We start from the raw sequence: 16,452 nt of genomic DNA on the forward strand, positions 1-16,452 counted from the left end.
ATCATTGATATCATATGAAACACAGGAGCATTTTGGAGATGAAAAGACGATGATGTGCCAATTGATGTTGTACCATATGAACCTCTGCCTGGAACCCAAAACACATCTACAAGTAACACACGGAGTACAATAGAAATACATAATGTTCCCCTGCAGGGTATCCAGTATGGCGTTGGCCTTCGTCCTACAGCTGCTATTGCTACAGCTGCACTGATGGACGCAGAGTTGATCACTAATGATGATATGGGCATGGTGAAGAGGGCACAACAGAAATTTATGAAGACACTAGACCAGAAATTTGATGATTGTTGCAGTTTGATTTTTTTTTTTTTTTATGGCAGTCAAGACACAACAAAGGTGATGCTCAAGGCAAAGGAATCAGAGAGACAATTTCCAGGCATGGTCAAAAAGGAGCACTGCACTATGCAGTGAGCCAAGCGGACAGTATTTCTTCCTCTTCACACCCGAGAAAGCCTCAAGATAAGGAAGCAAGCTGAGATCCTTGCAGACAATCCTGTACAGTTCATGAGAGAAAGGCATTGCCAAGAGTCATGGCTGAGAGCCATTGGTGATGACTCCACAAATATAAGCAGTGGATGGGAGGGTGGCAATATGCACTGAGTAGAGGTGAAGCATGGTCGTAAGCTGAACTGGTTGGTTGTTGCCCTTCATACCAGTGAGTTACCTCTGCAACACTTGATAACAACAATGGATGAGAGAACCCTGTCAAACAAGTGGAATGGACCATAGGAAAGATGCTTGACTCTGCCACAGAGCTCGAAGTGAATCCTTCATTTACAAATTTAAACATTGTAGGACCTCTTGTCCACCTAAGCAATGAAGTACTGAAGGATCTCTCTGTTGATCAAGTGTATGGTTACAAGATTACACAGGCAACCGGAAACAGTTATTTGCAAACATACCTGGCTCCTCTTGAGACTGACCCTTTAAGTCACTCATGATGATTAACAACAGTAGACTTTGCCGGATATAGGTATCGAAGCATGGCCTCAAAGGAAAACGTCTGAATAATATGAGAATTATAGTGCAGTACACTGTGGGAGTTTACTGGCTTTTCTGGTTCAGCATTAAACATTCATGGGTTCAGGGTTCTCGCCACATTCTCTTTTACATGTAATAGCTGAAGAATCAGACAAAAAGCTGTTGTGGATATTGTCATGACTACCATACGACGTTAAACATAGTTTGCCTTTTGTGAAATGATAATTCAAACATTAGTTGGTTTTGATGATTGTGAGGAGAGGCGGCAGAGTGTTCAAAATATTACCGACAAGAAAGGAGAGGGAGAGGAAGAAAGTCACCTTGGGGATATTTCTGTCCTTGTCGGGAAGACTCCTCCCATCAGTCCTGAAGCGTCTTCACTCCAAGACATGATGGAGTCGACAAACCACCTTTAACCTGAGGGTTTACAGCAGCTGATGTGAAGAACTTCATCACATGCATAATGCAAGTGCCTCTGTGACCATGCTACAGTATGTTCAGAACTTGGATCTATGTGTCAACACGGTGGAGAAGCTGCAGGCAAAGTATTTTGTTAGGAGAATCGAGAAGGCTTCATCACAGCCTAGAAACAAGCAGGCGGTTGACATCCAGAAATGAATCAAAGTAGAACTTGATGATCCAGGTCCAACGAACTAAAAACAAAAAATCACTTTGAATTTTTATAGTTTTTCTGATAACGGTTTTTACTTCTCTCAGAAAGAATGCTTTTAATGAAACAACGAAACACTATAGTTTCAGTACCTTCCAGTTGGTATTTACTTAAGAGCAAACCAATATCTGAATTAGCCTACTATGTTTGCTTTCGTGAGAATGACTTCATTAATTGTTGTGTAAATACTATATTCAGTATTTACCAAGCTAAGTGGGATCCTGCATAAAAATTCTTGGTGGTTTTCAGCTTACCAGAGCTAATCACATTTAGTACCCCTCATCGGGAAAATTCTTTAAAATCAATTTTTACCCCACAAATCAACATGCCTTAATTTTAAAGCTTCAGCAGATATACGCATATTCAGTTCGCCACCACATTGTTGAGAAAATATAAAAGTGCCCATATGCGGAATAAACAGCAATAACATTGTGTTATTTAGGGTAATATTCAAGCTAAAGCGCACCCATCACTAAACAGCTTAAGGAGAAAATAAGGTGTTATTTAAGTAACTTTTCTTAAATTTTTTCCACCATATTATGAAAAAAAAAGGTTACAATCACCAAATCGAGAGCCAAAGCTGTTATTTCGGTGTTTATTAAAGCTACAGTAGCTCAGTAACACTGCTGGAAAGCTTATGAAAAGAAGTAGGTATAATCTAAAAGAATTTAATCAAAATTACCCACTCTTTAGCTGGAAAAACACCAAAAAGCACCAACCAGAGCATCAGATAACACACTGTGGTATTTCCAAAACTACTAAAGGGGGTGGATCTGTGAACAGCACAGGAAAGCCTATGATTAAGCATTAGGTTTTACTTTAGTGACAATTCTCAGAGTTTCCCATCATATTCCTGGAAAAGCTAAAAAGTGCCAAACTGAAAACTAAAACAATTTAACCTTAGAAACTATTTAGGCCAAATCAGACCTACACACATCACTGGAAAACTTATTAAAAAAAAAATATTATATTTTACTTAAGTGGCGTTTTGTCACAGCACGGTAACTACTTGTTATAAAAAGAGCTGAGCAAAAACAACTCAGTCAAGTGTATAACACGCCATACATTGGCATAAGGGTCCAAAGCTCCAAAACTGATAGTGTGCTCATTCTGAAATAAGATGGATCATTACTTTTAGAAGTGTTGTCACAGGTGATTGGCTGAAAACTGTAACTGTAAATGTGTACAATCGGAAGGGTGATGCCCCGGAAAGAGGAAATTTTAGAGGCATAAAGCTTTTAGACCCTCTCCCGGTGATGACTCAACGAGCGGCCTGGAACCACTGTCTGATTCACTTTTTCTTCATTTCTACAACATTCGCGGCTTTCCTGTAACTTTCTTTCTGTTGAACACCACCTCTCCTCCTCTAAACCTCACTTTCTCTTTTTAACTGAGACTCAGCTGTCTGAGGCAACTGACAGCAAACCCATTTCTGTATCCTCCTACTTTCTCTCTACTTATTTCATAGCCAAAGGTGGCTGATGTGTACTGTACATGTACGCATCGACTTATCTTCCTCTCGTGTTCCTGAACTTGATTTTACTGAATTCTCTACCCTCTGGCTTTGGCTCTCCTGTCATTCTCTGATTAAATATATCTGCGCTGTTTACTTATCCCCTAATTCTACTGACCACCAAAAATTCTTTGGCTGTCTTCCTTCTACGATGGAAGACATTCTATCCATTTCACCTTTTTTCCGAAATCTCCATTCTAGGAGATTTCAATGTTCACCACCACCTTTGGTTTGCCTCTCCTTTCACGGATCCACCTGGTGAACAACCCTACATCTTTTCTATCCTTAATGACCTAGAGCAGCTTGTACAGCACTCTACCTGTATCCCTGACCACCTCGGAGAGAGCTCCAATCTATTCCTTACAATTAATCCTTTTGCTCACGCTGTTAATCTTTCCCCTCCATTGGGCTCCTCTGATCACGACCTTATTACCCTAACCTGTCCTACTGCTCTTTTACGGCCTACAGACCCGCCAAAGAAACTTCGACTGTGGCACTTAGGAGCTGTGGATTGGGAGGCCCTCAGGCAGCACATCTTTGATTTTCCCTGGAATGATTATTGCTTCCATGGCCGAAAGCCATCTGAGTGTCCCTTGCGCATTACGGACGTTATTCTCTCGGGCATGAAAGCATACATTCCTTTCTCATTTCCTTTGGCTGATGCAAGAAAACCTTGGTATAATCAAGCTAGTTCTAATGCTGTCCGCAACAAGGAGAGGGCCAATAAAAGGTACCAGAGCCAACCCACCCCTGAATCACATCTTGTTTATGTTTCTGCCCTGAATCGTGCTAAGTCTGTTCTTCGCTCTACTAAAAATAATTTCATCCGTACTAAATGTTCTCAACTCTCCAACTCGACTTCTTCCCGATCCTTGCCAAAAACCTTTCTAACAGCTTTACCTTTTCATCCTTCCCTCCTCCATTCTACTCTCATGGCTCTGTCGTTATTTCTTCTACTGATAAAGCAGATCTCCTCGCTCAGACTTTCTTCTCCAATTCCACCTTAGACGATTCCGGTGCTGTTCCTCCATCACTTCCTCCCTCTGACTTCCTCATGGCTGACATTATAGTAAATTTCTTCACCTGATGTATTTTCTTCCATCACTGGCCTGAATACTAACAAGGCATATGGGCCTGATGGTGTCCCTCCTGTTGTCCTCAAGAACTATGATTCTGTGCTTACACCCTGCCTAGGTAAACTCATTCGCCTTTGTCTTTCAACTTGTACCTTTCCTTCTTGCTGAAAGTTTGCTCCCATTCAGCCAGTCCCAAAAAAATGGTGACCATTCCCAACCCTTTAACTATCGTCGAATTCCTTTAACATCCTGTGTCTCAAAAGTTTTCGAGTCTATTCTTAACAGAGAAATTTTAAAGCATCTTTCCTATCACAACCTTTTATCTGGTCGTCAGTATGGTTTCCGTCAGGGATGCTCCACTGCCAATCTTCTCGCCTACCTTTCAGGCTCCTGGTCATCCTCATTTCGGGACTGGTGAAAGCTTTGCCATCGCACTTGACATCTCAAAGGCTTTCGATCGAGCCTGGCATAAGTCTTTAATTTCCAAACTGCCCTCTTACGGTTTCTATCCTTCTATCTGTGCCTTCATCTACAGCTTCCTTTCTGGTCGTTCTATAGCCGGTGTTGTAGATGGCCATCGTTCTTCTCCTAGTTCTATCAAGAGTGGTGTTCCTTAGGGCTCTGTCTAATCACCAACTCTCTTCCATTTATTCAATCCACTCGTACGCTGATGATTCCATCCTTCACCTTTCCATTCGCTTCCCGCAACGTCCATCCCAGCAGGTACTTCAACAAACAAGGGATGAGGCTATGGCACACCTAATGTCTGACTTGGCCCATATCTCTGACTGGGGTAAAAGTAATCTTGTTTTTAATGCATCAAAGACTCAGTTTTTACACCTATCAACATGACAAAGTCTTCCACGGGAGTACCCACTAATGTTTAATAATATCCAGCTCAAGCCGGCATCATCCTTGAACATACTTGGGGTTTCATTCACTTGGGATTTATCTTGGAAAGATCATATTACATCTCTTGTAAAATCAGCTTCCAAGAGATTGGGTGTGCTAATCTGACTCCGTACCTTCTTTATCCCTGCACAGTTGTTGACTTTATACACGGGTTTTATTCGCCCCTGTGTAGAGTACAACTCTCATGTGTGGGGAGGCTCCCCACATATAGCTCTTCTCAACAGGGTGGAATCAAAGGCTTTTCGTCTCATTAACTCTCCTCCTCTTACTGGCTACCTTCAACCTCTGTCTCTTCACCTCACTGTTGCCTGTTTATCTCTTTTCTATCACTACATGTACTTCCATGGTCACTGCTCCTGTGAACTGTCTGCTTGCATCCCTCTTCCTCTAGGACGGGTGCGTAGCACCCTTGTAGGAAGAAACTCTCATCTCTTTTCTGTCCAACTCTCTAATGCAAGAGTTAACTGTTATTCCCAGTCCTTCATTTATGCAACAGGTCAGCTCTGGAACTGTCTCCCTACTTCCTATGATCTCCAGTCTTTCAGATGCAGTGTGTCCAGGCATCTCGAAATGAACTGATCTTGAATTTGGCTCACTTTTGTATTTTTTTTTTTTAATGGAAGGAATTGTTTGCGGGCTCCTAGCCTTTGGTTCCTTCTTACTCGCATAAAAAAAAAAAAGATCTGATAATGAGAGAAGCCTAGAAGGAATGGTAAAAGAGGGAATATATTTATGAGATGCAGTTTGGGTTTATGCCGGGCAAAGAGACCGCTGATGCCATATTCATTGTTCGACAGCTTCAGAAAAAAATTATAGGAAAGAAAAGGGAACTGTACTTTGTTTTTTGTAAATTTGGAGGAGGCCTTTGACAGAATCCCCAGAGAGGTGGTGAGGTGGGCAATGAGAAAGCCTGGGATCAAGGGGTGCTTGGTTAGGGTCGTTATGGCCATGTATGTAGGTGCCTGCACCCAGGTGAGGGTGAATGTAGCTTTGGGTGATGAGTTCTTGAATATTGGTGTGCCTCATGGGTCAATTTTGAGCCCCTTGTTGTTTATCATTGTACCTGAAACCCTCTTAGGTGACTTCAGAAATGGTCTCCCGTGGGAGATGTTGTTTGCTGATGATTTTGTGTTGACTGCAGAGAATGAAAGAGGGGGAGGAAAGATTTAGGTAATGGGGAGGTCATTGAATGTGACCTCAGGGATAAGGAACTGAACAGGGAAGCTGTCAGAGATTGAGCAACATGGAGCTCCGCCACCAGGTGATCAAGGCCAACGCATGCAAACATGTTGGAGTCTTCAAAAACGAAATGAAAACGAAACGAGTATCACCCAAGTGGGATGGCACACTTCTTTTGCTGAAATGAGGTTGTTTGTTCGAACACGTCCCATACTTTGAAGTGAAGTTGCCAATAGCTTATTTTAGAAGAAAGTATATCTACAATATTCGGAGTGCGATGTATGTGGGAAATACTTTCCCTCAGAGCGGTTATGCTCCTTACTTTTTAAAATAGTAGTCCCTGGTTAGAAGCAGAGGAAAACCTGGAGATTGTTAATAACTGAGATTACGTTCTCTTTAATCATTCTTATTATTAATAAATTAAATGCTACTGCGTTTAACCCTTGTGGACAACTATATTGTAAATACATGTAATTGCTTTGGAAAGTTCCATTGACCTAAACTGCGTCTGCCCGGTAGACAATGTGTCCTGAGGATGAAAAGACTCACATAAAAAGCAAATGTGGGTTTAATATATTTACACAGATAAAGGGAATATTTATTTTGGCTTTAGTTTAATTAAAACTAAGATTAATTAGTTAGAATCGCCCTGTATATATCATGATGTAATCTAACGGTATTTAGCATTGTAATTAATAAATAGTTGGCACCTCTAAAAATCCTATTACGGGAGGAGGTCTCCATGTTGTGACTCTGCTCCTAGAACTCGTTGAGTTAGCACACTGTAAATGCACACCTCAAGGACGCTTGGCAGCCCAGGAAACTGACCTAAACGTCAAGCTCGTCGTCATCTGTTGTCCGACTCCTTCTAGATTAGTAACCTTTACGAATTGGCCAATTCTATGGGGAATTAGCTATGAGATAGGAGAATAATAACTAGGTGAGTTGGAGTATCAGTTACACCTAATCCTTCTAAGAGACTTATGTGAATTTATTAAGGTTGTCTTAGATTAACACACGTCAGACAGAAGAGTGTATAAATAATTTTCTGACACATTTTGGTGCCCTGCGTGAGGATACCGACTTGAATAAATAAATTTCTGACATTTTTGGTGCCCTTGAGAATGAGGATAGTAGATATGTGCAGAAGCACTGAATGTTTTTAAGGCCGCATTTGTTGGGCATAGCCTATTACCACGTTCCATACAAGTGGATGACGTGGAAATACGTATGTTCCGCGCTCCGGGTGGAACGGCAAGTTCCTTTTCCGACGATGAAAGGCTAAATGCCGTATTAGATTGGGAGCATGACCGCATTATCCTTTTCCTGGGAAGAAATGATATTCATGAAGATGTGAAGTTAATGAAATTGTGGAAAACATTCTAGCCGTGTTAGGAGCCATTGAAGGTTCATGTAAATCCTCGGAAACCATAACCCTTGTTGAACCTAGAATCCTACCATATGGTTCCCTAGTTTGCTATGGTACATATAAATTAATTAGCAGAGCTGTAAACAGGAAGTTGCAAAGAATTAGGAAGGGAAAGGATTTTATCCACTTTAATGCAAAGCCCTTCCAAGCAACACTAAAAGCCAATGGTATACATTGGAATCATAATGGCAGATGAAGCGGTTCTGCAGAAATTTAAAAATTATATAGACCTGAAGAAAGGACAGTTCTATGATATACAAACTATGGGTGGGCCTATGGTATACTAGGAGATAAATATTTCTGAGCTCAGGAAGTATGGGGTATTTTGGAAATTGAGTGTGTGGATAAGATATAACCCTAGGGGTTTAACAACCTAGAGGGATAGGTTTGATATTGCGCACGTAATCTCTACACTCTTCAAATTTTAAAATCATTAGATAATTACCGAGCTGGGGTAAATTTGTGTTGAAATTAATGGTTAAATTATTAAATTAGAAATCAGTCAACATGTCCATTTCCTTGTTACAGAGATCTTCTAGTAGTAAGACAGGATGGGTAACGAGAGCCATGAATGATTGCAAACAATCGTTCGATGAAACACTTCTGTCCAGGGAGAAATTAAATAGTCTCCTGAATGTACTTAAAGACCGGTGGACTAAGTATGGAGAAGGTTATGTAAATTTAGAAGCGGCCATATTAAAAGCTGATGATAAAGATCTCTTAGAGTCAGAAACTGCAAAATTTGAAGGAAAATTAGAATATTTAACCATAGTGAAATTACTAGAGTCAAATTGGCTGAGACTGCTGCGGAAATACAAATTGTGGAATAGCGGAGTAAAGCTGTACTACCACAAATGACACTTCCGGAGTTTGATGGGGAGCATAATTGGAAATCCTTTAGGGACCAATTCAGATACTTACTTCATGATAGAACAGATCTCCCTAATGTGAGCAAACTCACATATCTGTTAGGTCAGCTCAAGGGAACGCCTTGTATGCCAATAAAAGAATTACCAGTGGAAGAAAACAATTATGAGATGGCCTTGACTATCCGTAGACAAAACTACAAAGAAAGGGAGCAAGTTATCACCCAACTGCTGAAGGCTCTACTTGAAATACCTGTACCTAAACATGATTTTGATTCCTTGCAACATTTTAGAATTGCTATGAGTTGTATTTTAAAGGCTTACTTGCGAAAATATTAAGGTAGTAGATTGGGTGCTTTCTAGAATAGTGTCCTTAAAGCTTCCATCAAAAACCAAGGATGCCTTGTACGGCAGGTATCAAAAGGATAATTTCTCCTGTGAGGAGACTGAAGAAGGCTTAATGCAACTCTGTATACATTTGCAAGGAACAGTAAAGCCTGCTGAGATTAAACAGAAGACTGAAATAAAGAAAAAACCCACTAACTAACTGGTTGGGAAACCTAAGTCAGAGAAGGCTAAGTATGTGCCTAAGAAGAGATAGGTACTTTCCTTAGCTCTTTAACCCTTTAACCGCTGGTGTCATTCTAGAATGACATTGAAAAAACTGGACCAAACCGCGGGTGTCATTCTGGAATGTTCGTGAATATTTTGAACACCGCGCATTTTTCCTGTGTGCAAATTGTTTCACGCAAGAGTAGCTGTTGAGTTCTTTCACGCCAGCCCTCCCACACCTCCCTCCTCCCACCCCCAGGGGCCCCCCCCCACCCCTGCCCTGACACGCATCAGTCAGTATCTATCCAGCTCTGTGCGTGATAATGGCGCTCCGTCCCGAGTCATCGTCGCTCGCTTCCTCCTTGGAAATTCCTAGTGCTAGTGTGCCTTCGACCTCTACACCGAAGAAGGAACTGCCGACGGCGAGGCAGAAGGGGTTGAGCACCCCAGAAATTAGGACAGAGCTGGATAAAACTGTAAGTACAACTCTGGATTGTGGCAGTGAGAGTGATACACTTACAGCAAGTAGTAGTGATGACTATGCAGTTATTGGTGGTGAACCGTTTATGATTGACAGTGACAGTGATGAAAGTGAACATGTTGCCTCCCCCCCACCGCCCACAACTTACTCTGGGAAAGGGAAGGCGCCCATGGGGAAAATGGGTGTAGCACGTGGGAAGGGAGTGAAGCGTAAACTTACGTCTCCTACACCCGGCCCTAGCAAGCATTTCCCACCACTTTCCTGTTCCCCTAGCCCTATTGCCCTCACATCATCTTCATCTTCTGCCATGCCCTCTCCTCATTCTACATCATCTGAGGAATATGAATTCCCAGAGCCTGCACAGCGAGGGAAGGCAGGCCGTGCAGGCCGTGCAGGCAGGGTAAGCAGGGCAGGCCGGCCTAGAACAAAGGGGATGCATGGCAGTAGGAGGGCAAAGCAGGGTGATAAGCGAGGTGATAAAAGGGGAAGAAAGGGTCAGATTTCACCACACACCAGGTCAGTAACCCCCCCACCTGCCCCCCACCCAGCTCCCTCACCCTCGCCACCCCCCCACTCACCACCCCCCCACTCACCCCCCTCCCACTCACCTCCTGCCTCACCCATTGCCTCACCCATTGCCTCCACCTCAACTCCTTCTCACTGGGAAAAGAGTGCAATGCGACCTGCCACTGCCACTGAACCACGCACCGGGAAAGTGAATGCATTTGTTTGGTCTGACGGTGCTGATTTTCAGCCACACAAACCACCGTTTGACATGACAACCGCGGGAATACAGCCTGCCTTCCCATGCAACGAAGGAGATGACTTTGTAGACTACTTCCTGGCCTTCATGGATGACGAAATCGTGCAGTTTGTCAGCGATGAGACCAATAGGTATGCAGCTCAGTGTGCAACAGAAGGGCTGGGACCTATTGGCTCACCAAAGCAAGTGTCGTAGTTGCCTGTCGGGATCAGAGAGCTGTATGTGTTCTTTGCTCTCATGTTCTTGATGCCCCATATCAAGAGACATGAGTTGGAGGAGTACTGGCTGGTTGATGACATTACTTCAATCCCAACATTCGGCAAATACATGTCACGAGATCGGTTCCGACAGCTGCTAGGATACGTGCACTTCGCTGACAATGGAAACCCGTCCCAAACTGACCCTTTGTGGAAAGTGAGGGATTTCCTTAACAGGATTAGGGATCGATTTATGCGATTTTTCCATCCTATGCAAAAAGTCGCCATAGATGAATCCCTGGTATTGTTCAGAGGACGTCTCAAATTCATGCAGTACATCTCCAGCAAACGCCACTGCTTTGGAATAAAGTTCTTTGTGCTGTGTGACTGTAAGATGGGGTATATCCTTGATTTCATGATCTACTCTGCAAGTACAATGGACGTGGACAGGAAAGACCCCCTTGGCTTCTCTGGCTTCGTAGTAAAAGTGCTGATGGAGAGGTATTTAGGTGGCAATCATGTACTGTACACAGACAATTACTACATAGCACCGAAACTCGCCAAATACGTGGCTGAACACGGCATCGGCACTGTTGGCACTGTACGGAGCCACAGGAAAGAGTGGCCAAGGTTCCCTGAAGCATCATCATCAGCCAAGGGAGATGTGCACCTGAAGAAGTCTGACAAGCTTCTGGCGATCACGTGGCACGACAAGAAGGTCGTGAATATGCTCAGCACCATCCACAAGGGGGAATTGCAGAGAACTGGGAAGGTCAGCTACAGGACGGGAGAGCCAGTCATGAAGCCTGATGCCGTCATTGACTATAATATCAACATGAGACTTGTTGATAAGTCTGACATGATGATTGGCGAGATAGACTGTCTCAGGAGAAACACTCGATGGTACAGGAAGGCTTGCCTCCACATGCTCGATATGTGCATGCTCAACGCCTTCCCCCTCTACAAGACACAAGTCGGGGACATAAGGCAACCATCCCTGAGACAGTTCTCCAAGACTGTCGTGCAGCAGCTGCTTGCACGATTTGGTCAGGTGACGGCATTGGTCCCGAGGAGATACTCTGACACACAAGCTGACCGTCTTGAGTGCCGCAATTACATGAGCCGGCACCAGCTTGTGAAATTGCCTCTCACGCAGGCGGCAGGTTGTCACAGTGCAGCTGCAGAGTGTCATAACACCACACGAAGGCCTCGGACGAGAAAAATGAGCACACACCAGTGCCAGGAATGCCAAGTCCCTCTCTGTGTGACTCCGTGCTTTGCCGAGTACCACTCTCTGAGTAAATACATACTGACAGTGACAGTGATATACAGTGATGCGACAGTGACGTGCTTTACCAATAATTGTATAAGGGATAATGTAGTAATAAGGGATCTTTTGCCTAGAAAACAATGTAAATATTGACCAGTATAATAAGTGATATTGTAATAAGAAAATCTGCGGCACTGCTGTGATTCTGTGATGCGACAGTGACGTGCTTTACCAATAATTGTATAATATAGTAATAAGAGATATTTTACCTAGAAAATTATGTAAATATGGCCAGTATATAAGTGATATGGTAATAGGAAAATCTACGGCACTGCTGTGATTCTGTTATGCGACAGTGACGTGCTTTACCAATAATTGTATAATATAGTAATAAGAGGTATTTTACCTAGAAAATTATGTAAATATGGCCAGTATATAAATTATATGGTAATAAGAAAATCTGCGGCACTGCTGTAATTCTGTGATGCGACAGTGACGCAATATAGTAATAAGTGCAGTGTAAATATAATGTATATTGCCCAGATTATATGTAAAATAGTAATAGAAGTTAGAAATAATGAAAACATCGCCGCTAACCAAACGTCAGTGAGCGTGTGATGCCGCAGTGACGTGCGGGCAATTACAGTGCCTTTTACCTACCTCAGTGAACACAGAGTGGGTGTTTATCGTATGTACAGTGTTCATATATGTTTATAGTACTATTATCAGAGAGTGGTTGGCATTTGGTACTGGTGTGTGGGGCGTAAAATAGTGATTTTACACCCCTCACTTCTAACGGCACTGCCCATCCTGTGAAAGTCCACAAAGTCATGAAACCTACATCACTGCAAAGCTGAAGGTTAGTACTTTCTAATGGTACCTTATTTTTTGCTCTAGCTTTATTCTGTGCAGAGTTATTAAGGTTTAAAGGTTTGTTTACATTTGGCTGGAACCCCCGCGGGAGAGGACAGTCGGGGCAAAACAATGCCCGCGGTTAAAGGATTAAAAGCTGAGGATAAAATATTAAAGACAAGGAATAGACAAGCTGACGAAAACAAGGAAATAAAACCTTCCATGGTAAAGGACAGGAAAGTCTGTGCATTTTGTCGTGAGCAACATTCCAGTGCATCTTGTCAACATTATCCTGATTATGCTTCTAGAGTAGGAAAGCTTCAGGAACTTGGATGATGTATAATCTGTATGAATTCCGAACACACTTCAGCGGACTGCATGACCAAATTAAATCTTTGTTTCAAATGTAGAAGGGATCAAGATCATAGTGCTTTATGCCCAAGAATGAAAAATGAGGTTCCTAAACCTGCAAGTGTCACTATGACAGTTGCTAAGGGGAACACTCCAATAGTAATGCCACCTGCAGTTCCAATAGCAGATGTGAAAGTAGTGATTGAGAATAGAAACCTATTAGCATGTAATTTTTTTGATACGGGCGCTCAGAAAACCTTCATTTCTGCTGACATTGTAAAGAAATTAAAGTTACCTATTATCGGCAAGGTAGGTCTAGCCATTACAGGATTCTTAACTACTAAGGAAGCTCAGTCTTTTGATTTAGTTAGACCTGTAATACAACTAGGCAGATATAAATGGCATATAACAGCAGCTGTACTGGATAATATGAAGTATATATATATATATATATTGCCAGATGCCTCAATCCCGTTTGGGGTGGCCACAAACAAATCACCTCCAAGTCGCCCTGTCCCCCGCCATTTCACTGCCCTGCTCCCAGCTCACACACCCCTCTCTCATATACCTCTCCACCCCATCCCTCCATCTTATCCTCGGCCTCCCCCTCCCTCTTCTCCCCTCCACCTCACTCACATACACTCTCTTCGTCAGTCTTTCACCCTCCATCCTCTCCACATGGCCAAACCACCTCAGTGTGTTCCTCATAACGTTTCCTATCACATCCACATCAAGAGCACAACGCTCCTTTATATCCGCATTCGTCAGCCTGTCTCTCCATGTGACTCCACAGGCTCCTCTTAAATAACTCATTTCCACTGCTCTCACGCTTGACTTGTGTCCTTCCAACAACGTCCAAGCTTCACTTCCGTACTTTAGAGTTGGTATCACAATACTGTCATGTAGTAACGTTTTGACTTCCATGCTCCCTTCCCTGTTTCTTATCACTGCTTTCAAAGAACCAGCAACCTTTCTTCCCTGCTGTACCCTTTCAAGCACTTCACCCTCCAAACCTCCATCCTTACTCATCACACTACCCAAGTACTTAAACGTACTCACATTTTCCAATTCCTCACCATCCAACCTCGCTATACATTCACTAACTTCACCTCTCTCAAAGACCATCACTTTACTCTTCCCTACATTCACCTTTAGATTCCGTTTCTTACACACTCTCCCAAACTCATCCACCAAGCCTTGCAGCTCCCCTTCGTCTTCACTCAACAACACAGTATCATCTGCAAACAACAATACAGGGAGTTTCCAAACACTATCCTCTCTCACCAGGGCCACTCCAACATCCACTACCCTACCTTTTACCTCTTTTATTACCCCATCCATGTACAGATTAAACAACCATGGAGACATGACACATCCCTGTTTCAAACCAACTTTCAAAGAGAAAAATTCACTTAGTTCACCATCCACACGCACTGCAGCCTTCGCACCATCATACATACTCTTCACAGCATTCAACAACTTCCCATCTACTCCATATATTCTTAACACTTTCCACAATCCTTGTCTATCCACCCTGTCATATGCTTTCTCCAAATCCATGAAAGCCACATACAACTTCTTACCCTTCTCTAGAAACTTTTCCACTAAAGATCTAAGAATGAATATCTGATCTACACAACCTCTTCCCTTTCTAAAGCCTCCCTGTTCTTCTCCAACTAATTTCTCTGTTCTTTCTCTAACTCTGTCAATAAGTATCCTACCATACACTTTTCCTATTATACTAAGAAGACAAATGCCCCTATGATTACCTCACACTTCTTTTTCCCCTTATCCTTTGTACAAGGGAATAATTATACCTGACTTCCAATCCTCCGGGACTCTACCTTCCTCCAAGGCCAATCTGCACATCTTCCACATCCATTCTACTACTATCTCTCCCCCATGCTTCAGCATTTCACCACACACTCCATCAATTCCTGGGGCTTTCCCCGATTTAACTTTCTTCATTGCTTCCACAACTTCTATCCTACTGATTTCTTCCTGTCTTCTCACCTCCCTCCTTCTCCCAGCCATTCCCCAGCCACGTATACTCGCATTACTTCCATCCTCTACGTTCAACAATTCCTTAAAGTGTTCTCTCCATCTGCTCACTTTTTCTCCCTTCTCCACTAGTAATCTACCATTTTTATCTTTCACTCCCCTGCTAACTTCACTTCCACCCTGCCTTACTCTTTTCACCTCTTTCCAGAACATTTTCTTACAGTCCCTCCACTTTAAACTCAAATTCCTTCCAAATTCCTCATCCACTCTCTTCTTACTCTCTCTTACTAATCTTTTCACCTCTCTCTTTCTTTCTACATATAACTCTCTCTTCCGCCTCTCAACTTCTTCCACGCCCCTATTTCTCATCCATTCATTGTATGTTTTCTTCTTTTGTGCCACAGCCTGTTTCACCTCTTCAGTCCACCACGCTGTTCCTTGCACCCCCCTCCGTCTTCTCTTCCTTCCACACACCAGATCATATGCTGCACATATTTCTTCTGTAAATATCCTACACACACCTTCCACGTCTCCCATCTGCTCCAATTCATAATTGCCCAATCGTTCCTCCACTTCTCTCTTATACTCTGCCTTTTTCTCATCCTCTTGTAACCTTTCCACTCTCCTTGCAACTACTCCTTCCTCTCGTCTTTCCCTTCTTCTATTCCTCCATCTTACTTGAATTTTAATTCTGGCCACCACCAAGTAGTGGTCAGAAAGTCCACTCCCCCAGGCTCTATAAACTCTTGCATCCATTACACATCTTCGCATCCTTTCATCCAAACACACATAATCAATCATTGCCTTCCTTTCATTCAGTTCACCACCCACCCTTCTCATCACTCGCCATGTATACCTGTGGATCATTTTATGCCTGAAGAGGGTATTGGCTATCACCAACCCCCTCCCAGCACAAATGTCCACTAGCGCACTCTCATTTTCATCTATCTCAGCAGGCACACCCCACTCACCAACTATTCCATCCACCTTCACATTCCCAACTTTACCATTCATATCACCAATCAAAAACACTCTATCATTCCTTCCAAACTTTTCCATGCACACTTCCACATTTGTCCAGAACTCTTCTCTCACTCTTCTAGCACGATCTTGCGTTGGTGCATACACACACACAATCGCCCACATTTGTATTTCAACTTTCAACTTTACCCACACAATCCTTGACCCAACTGATCCATACTGTCTTATGCTCCTCTTCCATCTTTTACTCACAACTATAGATACTCGTTCCTTTGCCCTCTCATTCTCACCTACTCCTGCACATATACCCCATCCATACTCCCATTCTCTCACACTTTCTCCTCTCCATATATATAT

Source organism: Coenobita brevimanus, chromosome 68 (genome assembly GCF_032717465.1).
Source record: "Coenobita brevimanus isolate Jiangsu-jjx chromosome 68, ASM3271746v2, whole genome shotgun sequence".
Taxonomy (NCBI): Eukaryota; Metazoa; Arthropoda; class Malacostraca; order Decapoda; family Coenobitidae; genus Coenobita; species Coenobita brevimanus.